This window comes from Macaca nemestrina, chromosome 7, assembly GCF_043159975.1.
Source record: "Macaca nemestrina isolate mMacNem1 chromosome 7, mMacNem.hap1, whole genome shotgun sequence".
Taxonomy (NCBI): domain Eukaryota; kingdom Metazoa; phylum Chordata; class Mammalia; order Primates; family Cercopithecidae; genus Macaca; species Macaca nemestrina.
Window position 1 is genome coordinate 66,358,782 of NC_092131.1, and position 20,498 is coordinate 66,379,279.

Here is a 20,498-nt window from a genome sequence, read left to right on the forward strand (position 1 = left end):
TTATAGCAGCAGAAAATAGAGTAAGTCATCCATATTTTTATTTTGCCAACACTGTAATGATGATCCTTAATGCAATGAAATTACGTGTCACATATGAAATTCTAGTGTACCATTAAAAGCCCATAAGCATCTGATTTTCACCATTCCTCACACTCTAAGCTGCATGCATACTGAACCATATATTTTTTTTCTGAGTTTTTAATATTGGGGTAAAAATACACAAGAAATTTACTATCTTAATAGTTTTTAGTGCACAATTTAGTAGTATTGTGTACATTTACACTGTTGCACAACCATCATTACCACTTTTCTCCAGAACTTTTTTCATTTTGCAAAACTATTAAAAAATAACTCTCCATTATCCCCTACCTGAAGTCCCTTGCAATCACCATTCCACTGTCAGTTGCTATGTCTGGGACTACTCTAAGTTCCTTCTATAAGTGGAATCATATAATATTCTTTTGTAATTGTCGTATTTTATTTAGCATAATCTCCTCAAGATTTATCCATGCTCTATCATATGTAGGTTGTTTTTTCCTTTATGAGGCTGAGTAATATTCCATTGTATGTATATACCATTACCTCAGCCATTTGTCTGCTAATGAACAGGTGAATTGCTTCCCACTTTTAGCTTTGTGACTAATATAATTTTAAACATGGATATACAAATACATTTCTTGATGTCTCGCTTTCTATTCTTTCCACCTCTATACCCAAAGTGGAATTATTGAATCAAAATAATTCTATTTTAATATTTTGAGGAACTATCTTATTCTTTTCCCAGGAAAATGAACCACTTACACCTTACATTCCCGCCAACATATCAAGAGCGTACAAAGGTTTAAATTTCTTCATATCTTCTCCAAGTCTTATTATTTTCTCTGATTATATTCTTTTGAGAGTTGTCATTCTAATGATTATGAAGTAGTATTACATGGCAGTTTTGATCTGCATTTTCCTAAAACTGCTGATGCTAGGCATTTTATTGTATGTTTGTTGGCCATTTGTATATCTTTTCTGGAGAATGCCTGTTGAAGGCCTACATCTATTTTTGAATTGGCTTATTTCTTGTTGAGATTTAGGAGTTATCTATAAATTCAGGATATTAATAACTTATCATATATATAATTTCCAAATACTTTTTCCCATTCTGTGGGTTGCCTTTTTATTCTATTGACAATATCTTTTATGCACTTTACAAAATGTTCATGATTCCAATTTGTCTATTTTTCTCTTTGTTGGCTATGCCTCTGCAGTCATATCCAATAAACCATTACTAAATCTGATATTTTAAAGTGTTTGCCTTGTGTGTTAAGTTTATAGTTATCAGTGTTATATTTAGGTCTTTTATCCAGTTTAATTTTTTATATAGTGTTATGTAAAGGTCCAATTTAATTATTTTGCATGTTTTTCCAGCACCACTTGTTAAAAAGACTGTCCTTTCCCCACCTGAATGGTGTTGACAACCTTGTCAAAAGTAATTGGTCCATACATGCAAGGGTTTGTTTCTAAATGTTGTATTCCATTTCATAGGTATATATGTTTGTCTTTTTGCCAGTACCAAAATCCTTTGATTACTGTAGCTTTGTAGTAAGTTTTGCAATCAGGAAGTATTAGCCCCACAGCTTTAAATATATATATATATATATATATATATATATATTTATATATTTATATAAAATATATTTATTTCTTTATTTAAAATATATATTTATATTATATACATATTTAAATGTATTAAATATATGTATTAAATGCATTAAATATACATATTTAAATACATTTATTTAAAAATATATATTATATATTTATTTAAAATTTATATTATATATTTAAAAATATATATTTAAAATATATATTTATATTATATATATATTTAAATATATATACTTAAAATATACATTTATATTTTATATATATATTTTATTCCGGATTCCTTGAAATTCTGTGTTCTAGAATTTTTAAAAATTTATTCAGCAAAAGTAATCAGAATATAGTCATTGGAAATTTGTGGATCCCTTTGGGTCGTACTGATGCTTTAACAATATTAACTCTTCCCATTTTGAACACAGGGATTCTTTCTAATCTATGTCTTCTTTCATTTATTTCAGAAATGTTTTGTAGTTTTCACTCTGTAAGCCTTTTGCCTCCTTTGTTAAGTTTATTCCTAACTCTTTTGTTCTTTCTGATGGTATTGTAAATGGAATCATTTTCTTAATTTTTTTTCAGCCTGTTCATTATTAGTGTATAGACTGCAAATGCACTTTGTATGTTAACATTTTATTCGCTTATTTTGCTGAATGTGTTAATTAGTTCTAGCAGGCATTTAGGTGTGCATTTTCTTTAGGATTTTCTACTTAAAAGATCATATCATCTGAGATCTGAGATAATTTTATTTCTTTCTTTTCATTTCTAATGTATTTTCCTTCTTTCCTTTCTTCTTTCTTTTATACATTTGGAGTGCCTTTCAAAATTTTTTTTTTTTTTTGCTTTTTTTTTTTAATTTTTGTGAGTACACAGTAGGTGAATAGATATTGCTCAAAAGAGGAAATATAACTGGCAAAGAGGTATAGAAAAAGGTGTTCAACATCATTGATAATCAGAGAAATGAAAATAAAATCTACAATGAGATATCATCTCACCCCTTTATTTGTTTTTATTGCCTAATTGCTCTGGCGAAGAACTACCACTCCATTGAATTAAAGGGGCAGAGTGGATTCTTGCCCTGTTCATAATTTTAGGAGAAAATATTTTAGTCTTGCCCTACTGAGTGTGATGCTTCTATATTTTTTGTCATACATGACTTTTATAATATAGAGGTAGTTTCCTTCTATTATTTGAGTGTTTTGTATCAGGAAAAGATAGTGAATTTTGTCAAATATTTTCTTGGCATTAATTGAGATAATCGTGTATTTTTTTCCTTCATTCTCTTTATGTGGTATATTACAGTGAATGATTTTAATATATTGAGCCATCATTCCATTCTAGGAATAAGCCACACACAGTCAAATGGTATATAATCCTTTTAATATGCTGCTGAATTCAGTTTGCTAGTATTTTGTTGAGAATTTATATATCCATGTTCATAAGGCATAACTGCCTGCAATATTTGTTTCCTGTATTATCTTTGTCTGGCTTTGCTACCAGGGTAATGGTGGTCTCATATAACGAGTTAAGGAGTGTTTGTTCCTTTTCCATTTGAGAAAGATTAATGTTAGTTCTTTAAATATTTAGTAGAATTCATTAGTGAAGCCATCAGATCCAGGGCTTTTCTTTTTTGGGGAAGATTTTAATTACTGGTTCAATTTCCTTACTAGTTACAGTGCTATTCAGATATTCTATTTCTTTGTGGGTTAATTTTGGTAAGTTTTGTACTTTTAATAATTTGTCTATTTCATGTAGGTTATTCAGTTTGTAGATACACAATTGTTCAGGATAATCTCGTAATCCTTTTTATTTCTCTAGAATTAGTAGTAACATCCCCAGTTTCATTTACTGTTATAACAATCTTATTTTGAATCTTCTTTCATTTTTTTCTTAGTCCAATATTCATCAATTTTACTGAGCCTTTCAAAGAACCAATTTTTAATTTGAATGATGTTCTCTCTTATTTTACTATTATTTATTTCAATGATCTCTGCTCCAATCTTTATTATTTATTTCCCTCTGCTATTTTTTTTTTTTTTTTTTGAGATGGAGTCTCACGCTGTTGCCCAGGCTGGAGTGCAGTGGCGCGATCTCGGCTCACTGCAAGCTCCGCCTCCTGGGTTCACGCCATTCTCCTGCCTCAGCCTCCTGAGTAGCTAGGACTACAGGCGCCCGCCACCGCGCCCGGCTAATTTTTTGTATTTTTAGTAGAGACGGGGTTTCACTGTGGTCTCGATCTCCTGACCTTGTGATCCGCCCGCCTCGGCCTCCCAAAGTGCTGGGATTACAGGCTTGAGCCACCGCGCCCGGCCTCCCTCTGCTATTTTGGGGGGTTTAGTTTGGTCCTCTTTTTCTAGTTCCAGAAACTGTAAAGTTGAGTTGTTCAATGAAGAGCTTTCTTATTTTTAAATGTCAGCATATATAGCTAAAAGTTTTCCAGCGAGCAGTACTTTCACTGAGTACCATAAGTTTTGATATGTTATGATTTTGTTTTCATTCATTGCTAAGCATTTTCTAATTTCCCTTGTGATTTTTTTGACCGATTTGTGTTATTTAATTTCCACAATTATGTGTGATTTAATTTTGACAAATTTGTGGTATTTTTAGTTTTTCTTCTGTTATTTCTAAGTTTATTCTGCCATTGTCATCACAGTAAATGTTTTATGTGATGTCAATCTTTTAAAATGTATAGATACTTAATCTGTGGCTTAATATATGCTATATTCTGAAAAATGTCTTGGGTGAACTTGAGAAGAATGTGCATTCTGTTGTTGGACAGAGTGTTCTGTATATATCTGTTAGGTCTGGTTGTCTTATTTTGTTCATTAAATCCTCTATCTTTTCATCTTCTGTTTAGTTGTTCTACTGAGAGTGAAGTATTGAAGTATCCAACTATTGTGTAGAGCTATTTTCTCCTTCAATTCTGTCAGTTTTTACCTTATATTTTTACAGTCAATTACTATATGTGTAAATGTTTAACATTCTTTTATCTTCTTGCTCTATTGCTCTTGCTCAATTTTTATTAATAAATAATGCCTTTGTCTCTTGTAAGCTTTATAAATTTAAAATTTATTTTGTCTGATACTACTATAGCTAACCCCGCTTTAATTTTGTTAATATTTGCATGAAATACATTTTTACATAGTTTCATTTTCAACCTATTGGTGTCTCTGGATCCAAACTGAGTCTCTTGTGAACAGCATATTATTTGAATTATGGTGTGCGTGTGTTTCTTAATGCATTTTACCAGTCTCTGTCTTTGAATTGGAGTGTTTAATCTGTTTACACTTAAAATGATTACTGATAATGTGGGACTTACTTTAGTTATGTTGCTATTTGTTTTCCATATGCACTATAGAATAATGCTCCTCATTTCCTACACTACTATCCTCTTTTGTGTTTATTTAATTTTGTTTTGTATTGAAATTGTTAAATGTATTTCTGTCTTATTTATTTTTTCATTTATTTGAGACAGGACTTCATTCTGTCACCCAGACTGGCAGTGAAGTGGCATGATACCAGCTCTCTGCAGCTTCAGCCTCCTGGGCTCAAGTGATACTCCTGCCTCAGCCTCCTGAGTAGCTAGGACTACAGGTGCATGCCACCACCATGCTTGGCTAAATTTTGTATTTTTTCTAGAGATGAGATTTTTGCCATGTTGCCTGAGTTGGTCTCAAACTCCTGGGCTCAAGCAATTCACTCACCTCGATCTCCCAAAGTGCTGGGATTACAAGCATGAGATACTGCACCCAGTAGCTTTCTCATTTTCTTTTGTGTATATCCTTTAGTACTTTATTTGTAGTTACCAGATGATTGAATTTAACATCCTCCAATTACAAGACACTGATTTTATTCCAGCTTAACTAATGTACAAAATCTCTAGTCCTTTGACAGTTCCATCCACACTACTTTTAACTGTTGTCACAAAATTATATCTTTGTACATTTTTTCCAAAAGTATAAATGAATATATTTCTTTTAACATTTTATTAATTTATGTTTAATTCACAAATAATAATTGTATATATCGACGGGGTAAAATGTGATGTTTTGATCTATGTATACATTGTACAGAGAGCCAATTAAACTAATTAACATATCCACCACCTTAACTACTTATATTTTTTGTTATGAGGAAATCAAAAATCTATTATTTTAACAATTTTAAAACACATGATATATTCCTCCTAACTGTAGTGGAATACAATATTGAAGTTTATTCCTTCAATAAAACTGGAACTGTGTCCCCTTTGATCAATGTTTTCATTTTTGTCATTCTTCCCCAGTCTCTGGTAACCACCTTTCTACTTTTGATTCTATGAGATCAACTGTTTTATTTTTAATTTTATTTTATTGATTTATTTTTTGGTCAAGCACTGTGTGTTTATTTTACATATTATTTCCAAAGCAGACATTGTTTAAGTGAGCAGCCAACAGAATTTATAAGATAGAAAGTGAGAGCAAAGGTAACTGGCTCAAGCCTCTAGCATACACCGTGTACATCTCATATCTGATCACCTTGCATGTCTGGCTTCAGTGAAGGTAGAGCAGTGTAGATTTTGCAAGCAAGAAATCTATTTTCTGTGACCAGGAATGGCTACTATATGCCTTATTTAAAAATGCAGAACTTGAAATGTTTCAATGCAATGAAAATTTCCTCAAGCAAGGATATGCATGAACAATAACGAACATATACACAGCAACTTGGGCAGAAAGACTGGATCATGCCATGGGACAGTGAGGTTAGCACACTGATCAAGAGCCCCAACAGGAGGAGCTAACCCAGTGGCAGAGCAGGCTAGCAGGGTGAGCAGCAGCCATCTCCAGCCACCTTGATTTCCTTCCTGCCTTCACTCTGAGTTGAGCAGTTCCCTGTCAAAGATAGGGTAGCACTGGGAGGGATGACACAAGAGAAGCCTGGGGCTCCATATGACACATCAGGTATGCAAGTCAGCTTCACCTTCTGCCCCAGGCTCATCTGCACTATGTCCTCTTCAAAACCATTGATGACTTCCTGTTCACCAGTTTTGAACTTGTTTCTGTCTTGGGATAAATCAAATTTATTCCCATTTTGGAACATTCCTGTGTAGTGCACCACACACATCTGGCTCTTCTTGACTCTTCTGGCTCTTCTTGGTCAATGTCCTTCTTGACCCATCATGGTCCCACAGGCCCCATCCCTGGGGGTTGCTGATGTTGCCCCGAAATCAGTTTGGTTCCCGCCCCAGTCACATAGTCGCTTCAACTTATCTTCCTGTCACAACTGCAGAGATGAAAGAAGCGCAGCTAAAGTGGGGACCTGAGTCAGTAGGGTGATATCAAGTTTTTTAGATATTACATATAAGTGAGATCATAAAGTATTTGTCTTTCTATGACTGGTTGAATTCACTTAGCATAAATTCCTCCAGTTCCAGGCACGCTGTGAATGAAAAAAATTTCCTTATTTTTAAGACTGTATAGTATTCTACTGTGTGTGTGTGTGTGTGTGTGTGTGTATACACACCAAATTTCCTTCATTCATCTTTTAATAAAATCAGGTTGCTTTTATATCTTGACTACTGTGACTAATTCTGAAATAAACATGAGAGTACAGGTATCTCGTTCACATGCTGATTTCAGATTCATTGGCTATATATCCAAAAATAAAATTTCTGGGTCATATGTAATCTACTTTTAGTTTTTAGAAAATCTCCACACTATTTTGCAAAATGATCATATTAATTTACATTGGCCCCAACAGTGTACAAAGGGTCCCTTTCTTGACAACACTTGTTATCTCACCAACACTTATCATTTTTGTAAAAGCCATGTTAATAGGTGTGAGGTGATTTGCATTGTGGTTTCAATTTTCATTTCCCTGATGATTAGAGACTTTGAGGATTTTTTTCATATATCTGTCAGTCATTCATATGTCTTCTGTCGAGAAATGTCTATTCAGATTCTTTGTCTATTACTAAATTAGTTTTTTTTTTTTTTTTTGGATTTTATCCCCTTACCATATGTCTGGTTTAAAAATATTTTATCTAAATTTGTGGGCTATCTCTCCATTATGTAAATTGTTGTCTTTGCTGCATGAAAGCTTTTCTGTTAGATGCAATATCCTCTGTCTATTTTTGCTTTTCTAATCTGTGCTTTTGAAGTTCCATCCCAGAAATCCTTTCCCAGACCAAATTGCGAAGACTTTACCCTACATTTACTTGTAGTAGATTTATTGATTCATTCTTTCATATAGGTATTTTGTCCATTTTGAATTAATTCTCACATACGGTGTGTGAGAACGATCCAATTTCATGCTTCTGAATGTGGATATACAGTTTTGTCAACACCATTTATTGAAGTGATTGTCTTTTCTTCATTGTATTTGTGGAAAATCAATTGACCTTAAATAGTCAGGATTTTGCTTCTGTGCTTTCTTTTCTTTTCCATTCATCAGTAGATCTTCTTGCATGCCAGTACCATGCTGTTTGACTACAATAGCTTTATAATCTATTTTGAAATCAGGAAATTTGATACCTCCCACTTTATTCTTTTTGCTCAATTGCTTCAGCTGTTCAGGGATTTTTTTTCTATTAGACTTTTACTATATTTCTGTGAAAAACAAATTGGAATTCTGACAAAGATTGCATTGAATCTGTAGTTTGCTTTGGGTACTATGTATGTTTTAAAAATGGTAAATTTTTCAATCTATGAACATGAGCTATCTTTTTATTTACTTGTGTGTTCTTCAACTTCTTTCACCTATGTATTACAGTTTTCATCATAGTCATCATTCACCTATTCAGTTAAATGTACTCCTAAATATTAAATTTTATTTTTGGATGCTATTGTAAATGGAATTATTTTCTTGATTTCTTTTTGGATGGTTTGTTTTTAGTTTTAAATTTTGTTTTCATAAATTACAACTTTATTAAATGTACTAAACAGTTTTAATAGGTCTTTGATAAAGCCTTTAGGGTTTTCTAAAATAAAATCATGTCATTGGCAAACATGATGCCAATTTCAATTTGCACTGACAATTTCACTTCTTTTTTTCTTTTATGGAGGCCTTTTATTTCCTTTTTCTAATCTAGTTATTCTAGCTAGGACTTCCAATGCTATAATGAATAGAAGTGATGACAGTGAATATCCTTTTCTATTTCCTAATCTTAGAAGAAAAGCTTTCAACTTTTCACTGTTTAATATGATATTGATTGTGGGCTTGTCATATATGTCTTTTATTATGTTCAGGTACATTATTTCAATACCTATTTGTTGAGAGCTTTTATCATGACCAGATGTTAAATGCAGTCAAATTTTTTTTTGCTTTTTTTTTTTTTTCCTGGATCTATCGAGAATTTTTTTTTCCTGTATCATATGGTTTTGTTCTTCATTTTGTAAATATAGTGTAACTCATTTATTGATTTATGTGCATTGAGCCATCCTTTCTCTTGTGGAATGAATCCCATTTGAACATAGTTAATAAATATTTTATGTGCTCCTGAATTTGATTGGCTAGTTTTGTTGAGGATTTTTGCTCCCTATTTATCAGGGATTTTGGCTTGTTGTATTCTTTTCTTGTAAGGTCCTTGTATGGCTTTAATGTTAGGGTAATGTTTGTCTTGTAAAATAAATTTTGAAGTTTTTCTTCCGTTTCAATTTTCTGGATAATCTTGAGAAGGATTGATATTAGTTCTTTAAATGTTTAGTAGAACTGGCAGTGAGGCTATCGTGCCCTGGGCTTTATTTTTATTTTTGAGAGTTTTTAAATGCTGATTCAATCTCCTTACTCATTACAAGTCTGTTCAGATTTTTCCATTTCTCTTTTATTTGTCATGGTGCATTGCATGTTTCTAGGAATTTATTTATTTTTTATGTGCTATTCATTTTTTATTGTATAGTTGTCCATGATAGTCTTCAGGTTCCTTGCATTTCTGTGGTATCAGTTATAACGATTCCTTCCATTTGGATTTTATTTGAGTCTTCTTTCTGTTTTTCCTTGTTAGTCTAGCTAATGATTTATGAATTTTATCTTTAAAAAAAAATTTTAGTTTCATTTATATTTTCTACTGTTTTTCTAGTCTCTATTTTGTTTATTTCTACTCTGATCTTTGTTATTTACTTCCTTCCACTAAGTTTGGGCTTAGTTTGTTCTTTTTTTTTTTTTTTCCCTAGTTGCTAGAGGTATAACATTAGGTTGTTTGAGATCTTTCTTCTTCTTTGATGTAGGTGTTTATTGTTATAAAATTCCCTCTAAGAATTGTTTTTGCTGTATCCCATAAGTTTTTGTATACTGTGTTTCCATTTTTCCTTGTCTCATGATTAATTTTTAATTTTTCTTTTAATTTCTCCTTTGTCCCATAGGTCATTAAGAAGGATATTTAATTTCCACATATTTGTGAGTTCTTCAAGACGATGATGATGATGACGATGATGATTGTTATTGACACAATGTCTAGCTCTGTCACTGAGGCTGGAGTGCAGTGGTGTGACAACAGCTCACTGAAGTCTTGATAAGCCAAGCTCAAGCAAAATCTTTCCACCCCAGCCTCCTGAATAGCTGAGACTAGAGGCACATGCCACTATGCCTGGCTAATTTTTGTATTTTTGTGGAGATGGGCTCTGGCTATGTTGCCCAGGATGGTCTCAAACTCCTGAGCTCAAGCAATCCACCCAGTTTGGCCTCCCAAAGTGCTGGCATTATGGAATGACCCACTGTGTCCAGCCTGCTCCTATTATTGGTTTCTAGTTTCCTGCCATTTTAGTTGTAAAAGATGTTATTCAATATAATTTCATTCTTTTTAAATTTGTTAAGAATTGACTTGTAGACTAACACGTGATCTATAGAAGAGAATGTTCGGTGCATACTTCAGAATAATATGTATTTCACTGCTGTTAGATGAAATGTTCTGTAAATACCTGTTAGATTCATTTGTTCTAAACAGTAGTTGAGAAAATTTCCCTTGCCTGGGGAAGAAGTTAGAAACACAGATTTATAAAGCTCAGTGAACATATAACAGTTTGAATATAAATCAAACTACATTAAGACACATCATAAATAAATTGTTAAAACTTAAAGGGAAAATATTGAAAGCTATCAGGGATTCCGTCATGTAATGATGAGCAATCTGGACTCTGAAAGCTATCAGAGAAAAGCTACTTAATGTGCAAAATGGGATCTTGAAAAGATTGTCACTGGATTTTTCAGCAGAAAGCTTGTAGGCCAGAAGAGAATTGAATGATATATTCAAAAAAAATGAAAAAATAAAAAAAAAAGACTTCTGATGGAGAATTCTATACCCAGAATCCTGTCATTTAAAAATAAACGGGTTAGATCCCATTTGTCAATTTTTGCTTTTGTTGCAATTGGTTTTGGTGTTTTAGTCATGAAGTCTTTGCCCAAGCCTGTGTCCTGAATGGTATTGCCTAGGTTTTCTTCTAGAGAAATAGGTTTTATGGTTTAAGGTCTTGTGTTTAAGTCTTTAATCTATCTTGAGATAGTTTTTGTATAAGGTATAAGGAAGGGGTCCAGTTTCAGTTTTCTGCATATGGCTAGCCAGTTTTCCCAACGCCACTTATTAAATAGCGAATCATTTCCCCATTGCTCACTTTTGTCAGGCTTGTCAAGGTCAGATGGTTGTAGATGTGTGGTGTCATTTCTGAGGCCTGTTTTGTTCCATTGGTCTATATATCTGTTTTGGTACAAGTACCATGCTGTTTTGGTTACTATAGCCTTGTAGTATAGTTTGAAGTCAGGTAGCATGATGCCTCCAGCTTTGTTCTTTTTTTTCAGGATTGTCTTGGCTATACAGGCTCTTTTTTGGTTCCATGTGAAATTTAAAGTTTTTTCTAATTCCATGAAGAATGTCAATGGTAGTTTGATGGGAATAGCATTGAATCTATAAATTACTTTGGGTGTTATGAACATTTTCATGAAATTGATTCTTTCTATCCATGAGCATGAACTTTTTTTTTGCATTTGCGTCCTCTCTTATTTCGTTGGGCAGTAGTTTGTAGTTCTCCTTGAAGAGATCCTTCTCATCCATTGTAAGTTGGATTCCTAGGTACTTTATTCTCTTTGTAGCAATTGTGAATGGGAATTCATGATTTGGCTCTCTGTTTGTCTATTATTGGTGCATAGAAATGCTTGTGATTTTTGCACATTGATTTTGTATTCTGAGACTTTGCTGAAGTTGCTTATCAGCTTAAGGACTTTTGGGGCTGAGATGTTGGGGTTTTCTGAATATACAATCATGTCATCTGCAAACAAAAATAATTTGATTTCCTCTCTCCTATTTGAATACACTTTATTTCTTTCTTTTGTCTGATTGCCCTGGCCAGAACTTCCAATACTACGTTGAATAGGAGTGGAGAGAGAGGGCATCCTTGTCTTGTGCTGGTTTTCAAAGGGAATGCTTCCAGCTTTTGCCCATTCATTATGATATTAGCTGTGAGTTTGTCAAAAATAGCCCTTACTATTTTAAGATATGTTTCATCAATACCTATTTTATTTAGTGTATTTAGCATAAAGGGGTGATAAATTTTATCAAAGACCTTTTCAGCATCTATTGAGATAATCATGTGTTTTCTGCCATTGGTTCTGTTTATGTAATGTATCACATTTATTGATTTGCATATATTGAATCAACCTTGCATGCCAGGGATAAAGCCAACTTGATCGTGGTGGATAAGCTTTTTAATGTGCTGCTGAATTCAGTTTCTCAGTATTTTATTGAGAATTTTTGCATCAATGTTCATCAGGGATATTGGCCTGAAATTTTCTTTCTTTCTTGTGTCTGCCAGGTTTTGGTATCAGGATGATGCTGGCCTCATAAAATGAGTTAGGGAGGATTCCCTTTTTTTCTATTGTTTGGAATAGTTTCAGAAGGAATGGTACCAGCTCCTCTTTGTATCTCTGGTGGAATTTGGCTGTGAATCTGTCTGGTCCCGGGCTTTTTTGGATTGGTAGGCTTTACTTACTGCCTCAATTTCAGATGTTGTTATTGGTCTATTCAGGGATTTGACTTCTTCCTTGTTTAATCTTGGAAGGGTGAATGTGTTCAGGAATTTATCCATTTCTTCTAGATTTTCTAGTTTATTTGCATAGTGGTGTTCATAGTATTCTCTGACGGTAATTTGCATTTCTGCTGGATAAGTGCTGATGTTTCCTTTATAATTTTTATTGTGTTATTTCACTCCTCTCTCTTTTCTTCTTCATTAGTCTGGCTAATGGTCTATAAAGAGCTTCTGAACATCAAAAGAAACTATCATCCAAGTGAACAGGCAACCTATAGAATAGGATAAAATTTTTGCAATCTATCCATCTGAAAAAGGGCTAATATCCAGAATCTACAAGGAACTTAATCAAATTTACAAGAAAAAAAAATAAAAAAGTGGGCAAAGTATGTGAACAGACACTTCTCAAAAGAAGACATTTATGAAGTCAACAAATTTACGAAAAAAAGCTCATCATCACTGGTCATTAGAGAAATGCAACTCAAAACCACAATGAGATACCATCTCATGCCATTTAGAATGGTGATCTTTAAAAAGTCAGGAAACAATGGATGCTGGAGAGGTTGTGGAGAAACAGTAATGCTATTACACTGTTGGTGGGAGTTTAAATTAGTTCAACCATTGTGGAAGACAGTGTGACAATTCTTCAAGGATCTAGAACTAGAAATACCATTTGACAATCCATTACTGGGTATATACCTAAACGATTATAAATCATTCTACTATAAAGACACATGCACATGTATGTTTATTGCAGCACTATTCACAATAGCAAAGACTTGGAAACAACCCAAATGCCCATCAATGATACACTGGTTAAAGAAAATGTGGCAAATATACACCATGGAAACCTATGCAACCATAAAAAAGAATGAATTCATGTCCTTTTCAGGGACTTGGATGAAGCTGGAAACCATCATTCTCAGCAAACTAACATAGGAGCAGAAATCCAAACACCACATGCTCTCACTCATAAGTGGGAATTAAACAATGAGAAAACATGGACACAGGCAGGGGAACATCACAAGCTGGGGCCTGTCAGGGGGTGGAGGACAAGGTGAGGGATACCATTAGGAGAAATACCTAATGTTGATGACGGGTTGATAGGTGCAGCATATCACCATCACACTTGTATTCCTATGTAACAAACCTGCACCTTCTGTATATGTATCCCAGAATGTAAAGTATAATAAAAAAAATTAATAAAATAAAAATAAAGGAGTGTGGCCAGGTGCAGTGTCCTATGCCTATAATCCCAGCACTTGGAGGGTTGATGCAGAAGGACTGCTTGAACTCAGGAGTTTATGACCAGCCTGAGCAACATAGGAGACCCTTCCACTGCTAAAAGTAAAAATGAAGATTAGCTGGGTATGGTTGTGCACACCTGTGGTCCCAGCTACTCGGCAGGCTGAGGCAGGGGGATTGCTTGAGCCCAGGAGTTTGAGGCTTCAGTGAGCCATGACTGTACCACCGCATTACTGCCTGGGTAAAAGACTGAGACACTGTATCGAAAAATATATAAAAATAAAAATAAAGGTAAATGGGTGGTAAAAACTTTTTCAGACAAAACCCAAAGAATTTATTTGTATAAGAAATGTTAGAGTTTTTCAAGCAAAAGGAAAACATTGCAACGTAGTGACATAAAAACATGTAAAAATATAAAACTCATTAGTAAAAATAAGTCGAGTAAAACTCAGAACATTTTATACTGTAATAATGTTGAGAAAATAAATATTTACATGATAGTTTAAAGGGAGAACTATTAAAAACTACAGTTACGAAAATGTGCTAAGTAACACAAACTATAAACGATAAGCATGTGTTATCAAAAACACTTTTTAAATTGTCAGGGGAAGTGGAGCATTTTTTTGTAAGTGATCAAAGTTAAGTTATTATTAGCTTGAAATAATCTGTCAATATGTTTTATGTAAGCATTATTGTAACCACAAGCAAAACCCTTACTAGACACACAAAAGATAAACAGAAATAATTCCAAGCATACCACTACAGAAATTCATCAAAATGCAGACAGCAAGAAAGCAAGAGAGAAACAAATGATCTACAAACTAACCAGAATATAATGAACAAATGGCCTAAGTAAGTTCTTACCTATCATCAATTACTTTGAATGTAAATGAATTTAATTCCACAATTGAAAGACATGAAGAAGCTGAATGGATTAAAAAAAAAAAAAAAAAAAAAAAGACAAGACTCCATTGTATACTACCTATAAGAGGCTTACTTCAACTCTTTGCACACAGAGAGACTGAAAACGATAGAATGGAAAAAAGGTATTCCATGCAAATAGAAACAAAAGATAGCAGGGGTAGCTAAGTAGCTATAATTATATAAGATAAAGTAGACTTTAAGTTGAAAACTATAAAAAAGAAAATGATGTCATTATAAAACAATAAAAGGTCAATTCATCAATAAGTTATAGCAAATGTAAATATATATATATATACACACACACACACACACACACACACACATACATATATATACCCAGGCCAGGCATGGTGGCTCACGCCTGTAATCCCAGTAGTTTGGGAGGCTGAGGTGGCAGATCACCAGAGGTCAGGAGTTCAAGATTAGCCTGGCAACATGGTGAAACCCCATCTCTACTAAAAATATAAAATTGGTGTGCACCCGTAATCCCAGCTACTCAGAAGGCTGAGGCAGGAGAATTGCTTGAACCCAGGAGGCAGAGGTTGCAGTGAGCTGAGATCATGCCATTGCACCCCAGCCTGGGCAACAAGAGTGAAACTCCATCACACACACACACATAGTGTGTGTGTGTATATATATATGTGTCTGTGTGTGTGTGTGTGTGTATATATATATATATATATATACACATGAGCACATCAGAGGACCTGAATATATAAAGCAAATATTAATATAACTGAAGAAAGAGATCTGCAATACAACAATAAGAGAATACTTCAATACCCACTTTCAACATTGGGCAGTTTATGTAGATAAAAAATCAATAAGGAACTATTGGCCATAAATCAATAATTTTTCTCTATATATCAATATATTTAATTGTGTAGGAAACAAAATTTAGAGTTACTAATCAGACTTACAATATTAGCTTTTAGAGTAATTGCTTTTTAATGTATTCATCACTAAATCATGGAGAAATCAAAAAGTGGAGTTACAAATATTATTTAAAGTAATATGACTTTTACAATTTCCCACATACTTACCATTACTGAGATCTTTACTTATTCTTTTTTTAATATCTATACTTTAAGTTCTAGGGTACATGTCCACAACGTGCAGGTGTGTTACATATGTACACATGTGCCATGTTGGTGTGCTGCACCCATTGACTCGTCATTTACATTAGGTATATCTCCTAATGCTATCCCTCCCCCTACCCGCACTCCACAACAGGCCCCGGTGTGTGATATTCCCCTTCTTGTGTCCAAGTGTTCTCATTGTTCAATTCCCACCTATGAGTGAGAACATGCGGTGTTTGGTTTTCTGTCCTTGCGATAGTTTGCTGAGAATGATGGTTTCCAGCTTTATCCATGTCCCTAAAAGGACATGAAATCATCCTTTTTTATGGCTACATAGAATTCCATGTTGTATATGTACCACATTTTCTTAATCCAGTCTATCATTGATGGGCATTTGGGTTGGTTCCAAGTCTTTGCTATTGTGAATAGTGCCACAATAAACACACGTGTGCATGTGTCTTTATAGCAGCATGATTTATAATCCTTTGGGTATATACCCAGTAATGGAATGACTGGGTCAAATGGCATTTCTAGTTCTAGATCCTTGAGGAATTGCCACACTGTCTTTCACAATGGTTGAACTAGTTTACAGTCCCACCAGCAGTGTAAAAGTGTTCCTATTTCTCCATATCCTCTCCAACACCTGTTGTTTCCTGATCGCCATTCTAACTAGTATGAGATGTTATCTCATTGTGGTTTTGATTTGCATCTCTCTGATGGTGAGTGATGATGAGCATTTTTTTCATGTGTCTGTTGGCTGCATAAATGTCTTATTCTGAGAAGTGTCTGTTCATATCCTCACCCACTTTTTGATGGGGTTGTTTGTTTCTTTCTTGTAAATTTGCTTAAGTTCTTTGTAGGTTCTGGATATTAGCCCTTTGTCAGATGGGTAAATTGCAAAAAATTTCTCCCATTCTGTAGGTTGTCTGTTCACTCTGATGGTCATTTCTTTTGCTGTGCAGAAGCTCTTTAGTTTAATCAGATCCCATTTGTCAATTTTGGCTTTTGTTGCCATTAATTTTGGTGTTTTACACATGAAGTCCCTGCCCATGCCTATGTCCTCAGTAGATTGCCTAGCTTTTCTTCTAGAGTTTTTATGGTTTTAGATCTAACATTTAAGCCTTTAATCCATCTTGAATTAATTTTTGTATAAGGTGTAAGCAAAGGATCCAGTTTCAGCTTTCTACATATGGCTAACCAGTTTTCCCAGCACCATTTATTAAACAGGGAATCCTTGCCCCATTTCTTGTTTTTGTAAGGTTTGTCAAAGATCAGATGGTTGTAGATGTGTGGTATTATTTCTGAGGGCTCTGTTCTGTTCCCTTGGTCTGTATCTCTGTTTTGGTACCAGTACCATTCTGTTTTGGTTACTGTAGCCTTATAGTATAGTTTGAAGTCAGTAGTGTGATGACTCCAGCTTTGTTCTTTTGGCTTAGGATTGTCTTGGCAATGTGGGCTCTTTTTTTGGTTCCATATGAACTTTAAAGTAGTGTTTTCCAATTCTGTGAAGAAAGTCATTGGTAGCTTGATGGGGATGGCATTGAATCTATAAATTACCTTGGGCTGTATGGCCATTTTCACGATATTGATTCTTCCTATCCATGAGCATGGAATGTTCTTCCATTTGTCTGTGTCCTTCTTTATTTTGTTGAGCAGTGGTTTGTAGTTCTCCTTGAAGAGGTCCTTCACATCCCTTATACACTGGATTCCTAGGTATTTTATTCTCTTTGAAGCAATTGTGAATGGGAGTTCACTCATGATTTGGCTTTCTGTTTGGCTGTTATTGGTGTATAGGAATGTTTGTGATTTTTGCACATTGATTTTGTATCCTGAGACTTTGCTGAAGGTGCTTATCAGCTTAAGGAGATTTGGGGCTGAGACGATGGGGTTTTCTAAATATACAATCAGGTCATCTGCAAATAGGGACAATTTGAAATTCCTGGACACATACACCCTCCCAAGATTAAACCAGAAAGAAGTTGTATCCCTGAATAGACCAATAACAGGCTCTGAAATTGAGGCAATAATTAATAGCCTATCATCCAAAAAAAGTCCAGGACCAGACAGATTCACAGCCGAATTCTACCAGAGGTACAAGGAGGAGATGGTACCATTCCTTCTGAAACTATTCCAATATGTAGAAAAAGAGGGAATCCTCCCTAACTCATTTTATGATGCCAGCATCATCCTGATACCAAAGCCTGGCAGAGAAACAATAAAAAAAGAGAATTTTAGACCAATATCCCTGATGAACATCGATGCAAAAATCCTCAATAAAATACTGGCAAACCGAATCCAGCAGCCATCAAAAAGCTTATCCACCACCATCAACTGGGCTTCATCCCTGGGATACAAGGCTGGTCCAACATACAAAAATCAATAAACGTAATATCACATAAACAGAACCAAAGACAAAAACCACATGATTATCTCAATAGATGCAGAAAAGGCTTTTGACAAAATATAACAGCCCTTCATGCTAATAACTCTCAATAAATTAGGTATTGATGGGACGTATCTCAAAATAATAAGAGCCATTTATGACAAACCCACAGCCAATATCACACTGAATGGACAAAAACTGGAAGCATTCCCTTTGAAAACTGGCACAAGACAGGGATGCCCTCTCCCACCACTCCTATTCAACATAGTGTTGGAATTTCTGGCCAGGACAATCAGGCAGGAGAAAGAAATAATGGGTATTCAAATAGGAAAAAAAAATCTTTATTTATTCTTACCGATTGAGAGCTACTGTTTGATGTCTTCTTATTTCAATCTGCAGAACTCTCCTTAATATTTCTTTTAAGGCAGGTCTAGTGGTAATAACTACTTTCAGCTTTTGTTTATCTGGGATTCTTTTACTTTCTCTGTCATTTTTGGAGACCGGTTTTGTTAAATAAAGGATTCTTGGTTGATATATTTTTTAATCTTCTTTTAGCACTGAACATATCAACTCATCGTTTTGTGGTCTCCAAAGTTACTTATTAGTATCCTTTGCATATGATGAGCAGGCTTCTCCCATTCTGCTTCCAAATTTGTCTTTAAACAGTTTAATTACATAATGTATTTAGGTGTGGTTATCTTTGATTTTATCCCATGTGGAGTTCTCTGAGATTCTTAGATGCTTATATTTTATGTCTTTCACCAAATGTGGAAAGCCTTCAGTCATTAATTCTTCAAACATTCTCTCTGCTCCTTTGTAACTCTCTTTTTTAGGACTATAAAATGTGTATGTTGGTTTCCTTGATGACATACCAATGGTCCCATAAGTTCTGTTTACTTCTCTTCAATCTGTTTTTTTTTAAACTTTATTTTCCTAAGACTATAATTTTTATATTCTATCTTCAAGTTTGCTGATTCTTTCTCCAGCCTGATGAAATCTTTCTATAAAATCCTCTAGTGATTTTTTTTCTTTTCTTGCACGTTTTAGCTATACTTTTTGTTTCTCCTTAGGTTTTCTATAAATTTATTGATTTTCTACTTTGTTCACACATAACTGTGTTGACTTTTCAATGTGTTCCTTTAATTCTTTTAGTATTTTAATACAGATATTTTAATTTTTTTGTCTAGTAGATCCACCATCGAAAATTGTTTCTGTTGGTTTTTTTTTCTTTAAATGTCTCATCTTTTCATGTCTCCTTTTATGTTTATACATTTTGTTGAAAACTATACATCTGAATCCAATATTATAATAACCCTAGAATATTAGATCATCCCTTTCCTGCAGTGTTTGTTTTTGTTTTCATTTTTTATGTTTTGATTGCTGTAGGCTGTCTCTGTTACAGAGCTGGCCTGAAATGTAAACTTAAGGTGTTTTCATGTCTTATTTAAGCCTGTAACTTCCCTTTGGCAAGTGTGGTTACTTCTTAATTTACCTAATATATGTGTTTTTTAAAAAAATATTTTAGTAACAATGTCTGTCTCTGAAAATGAGACAAAGGCAAAAATAAAAGCAGGAACAAGGCACCAGCCTCTTAAATCCCCTTGAAGTCACCTGAGCCAGAAGGAGAAGGACTTACAACAATGGGGGTTGGAGTAACAATAATGGCCACTGCCTCTTTATAATCATCAAAATCAGCAACCAATGATCAGAGCACAGATCCTGATATTTGAGAGTCATTTTTGCACATTCTGGCTCCCCAAGTTGTGTGCATGCTGCCCCAGGAACATGTACACAGCTGGCTGCCCTGGAACTGGGTGCAAGGGATGGGTAGCTGAACAGGAAGATCAAAATTAACTACAATTTACTGTCTAATCCTTCTTTCAGAAGATTCAAGACTTCAATAGGCTTCAGAGTTTCAGTGTAGTTATATCAGACATATTCTGAAAGTAAAATTGTTGTCTGGATGAGGAGACAGATTTCTGGTGCTTCCCACTATGTCATCATTCCAGAATCACCTGCTAAAATACATACTTTAAAAAATGACTTCAACTCTCTAATTATACTTGCAAATCTTCAAGCAAACTTGCCTTTTGGATATGTGAGGCATCTGCACGGCCAATTTGGAATATCCTTATTCCTCTTCTTTGCCTAGCTAACTCCTTCTTATCATGTAAATTTAGCTCAAATATCTGAAGGGGATAAGGAAGGGAAAACATTAAGAATGGATTA

The 20,498-nt window shown here is 34.2% G+C and overlaps 1 protein-coding gene and 1 pseudogene across 17 annotated transcripts in view; both read right to left on the reverse strand.

Moving 5' to 3' along the window:
• LOC105481927 (leucine rich repeat and fibronectin type III domain containing 5) overlaps window positions 1-20,498 on the reverse strand; it is a 287,305-nt gene that overhangs the window by 153,196 nt on the left and 113,611 nt on the right. The gene's annotated exons all lie outside the window — the stretch shown is intronic.
• LOC139364301 (peptidyl-prolyl cis-trans isomerase FKBP1B pseudogene) lies at window positions 1,935-16,537 on the reverse strand (annotated as a pseudogene).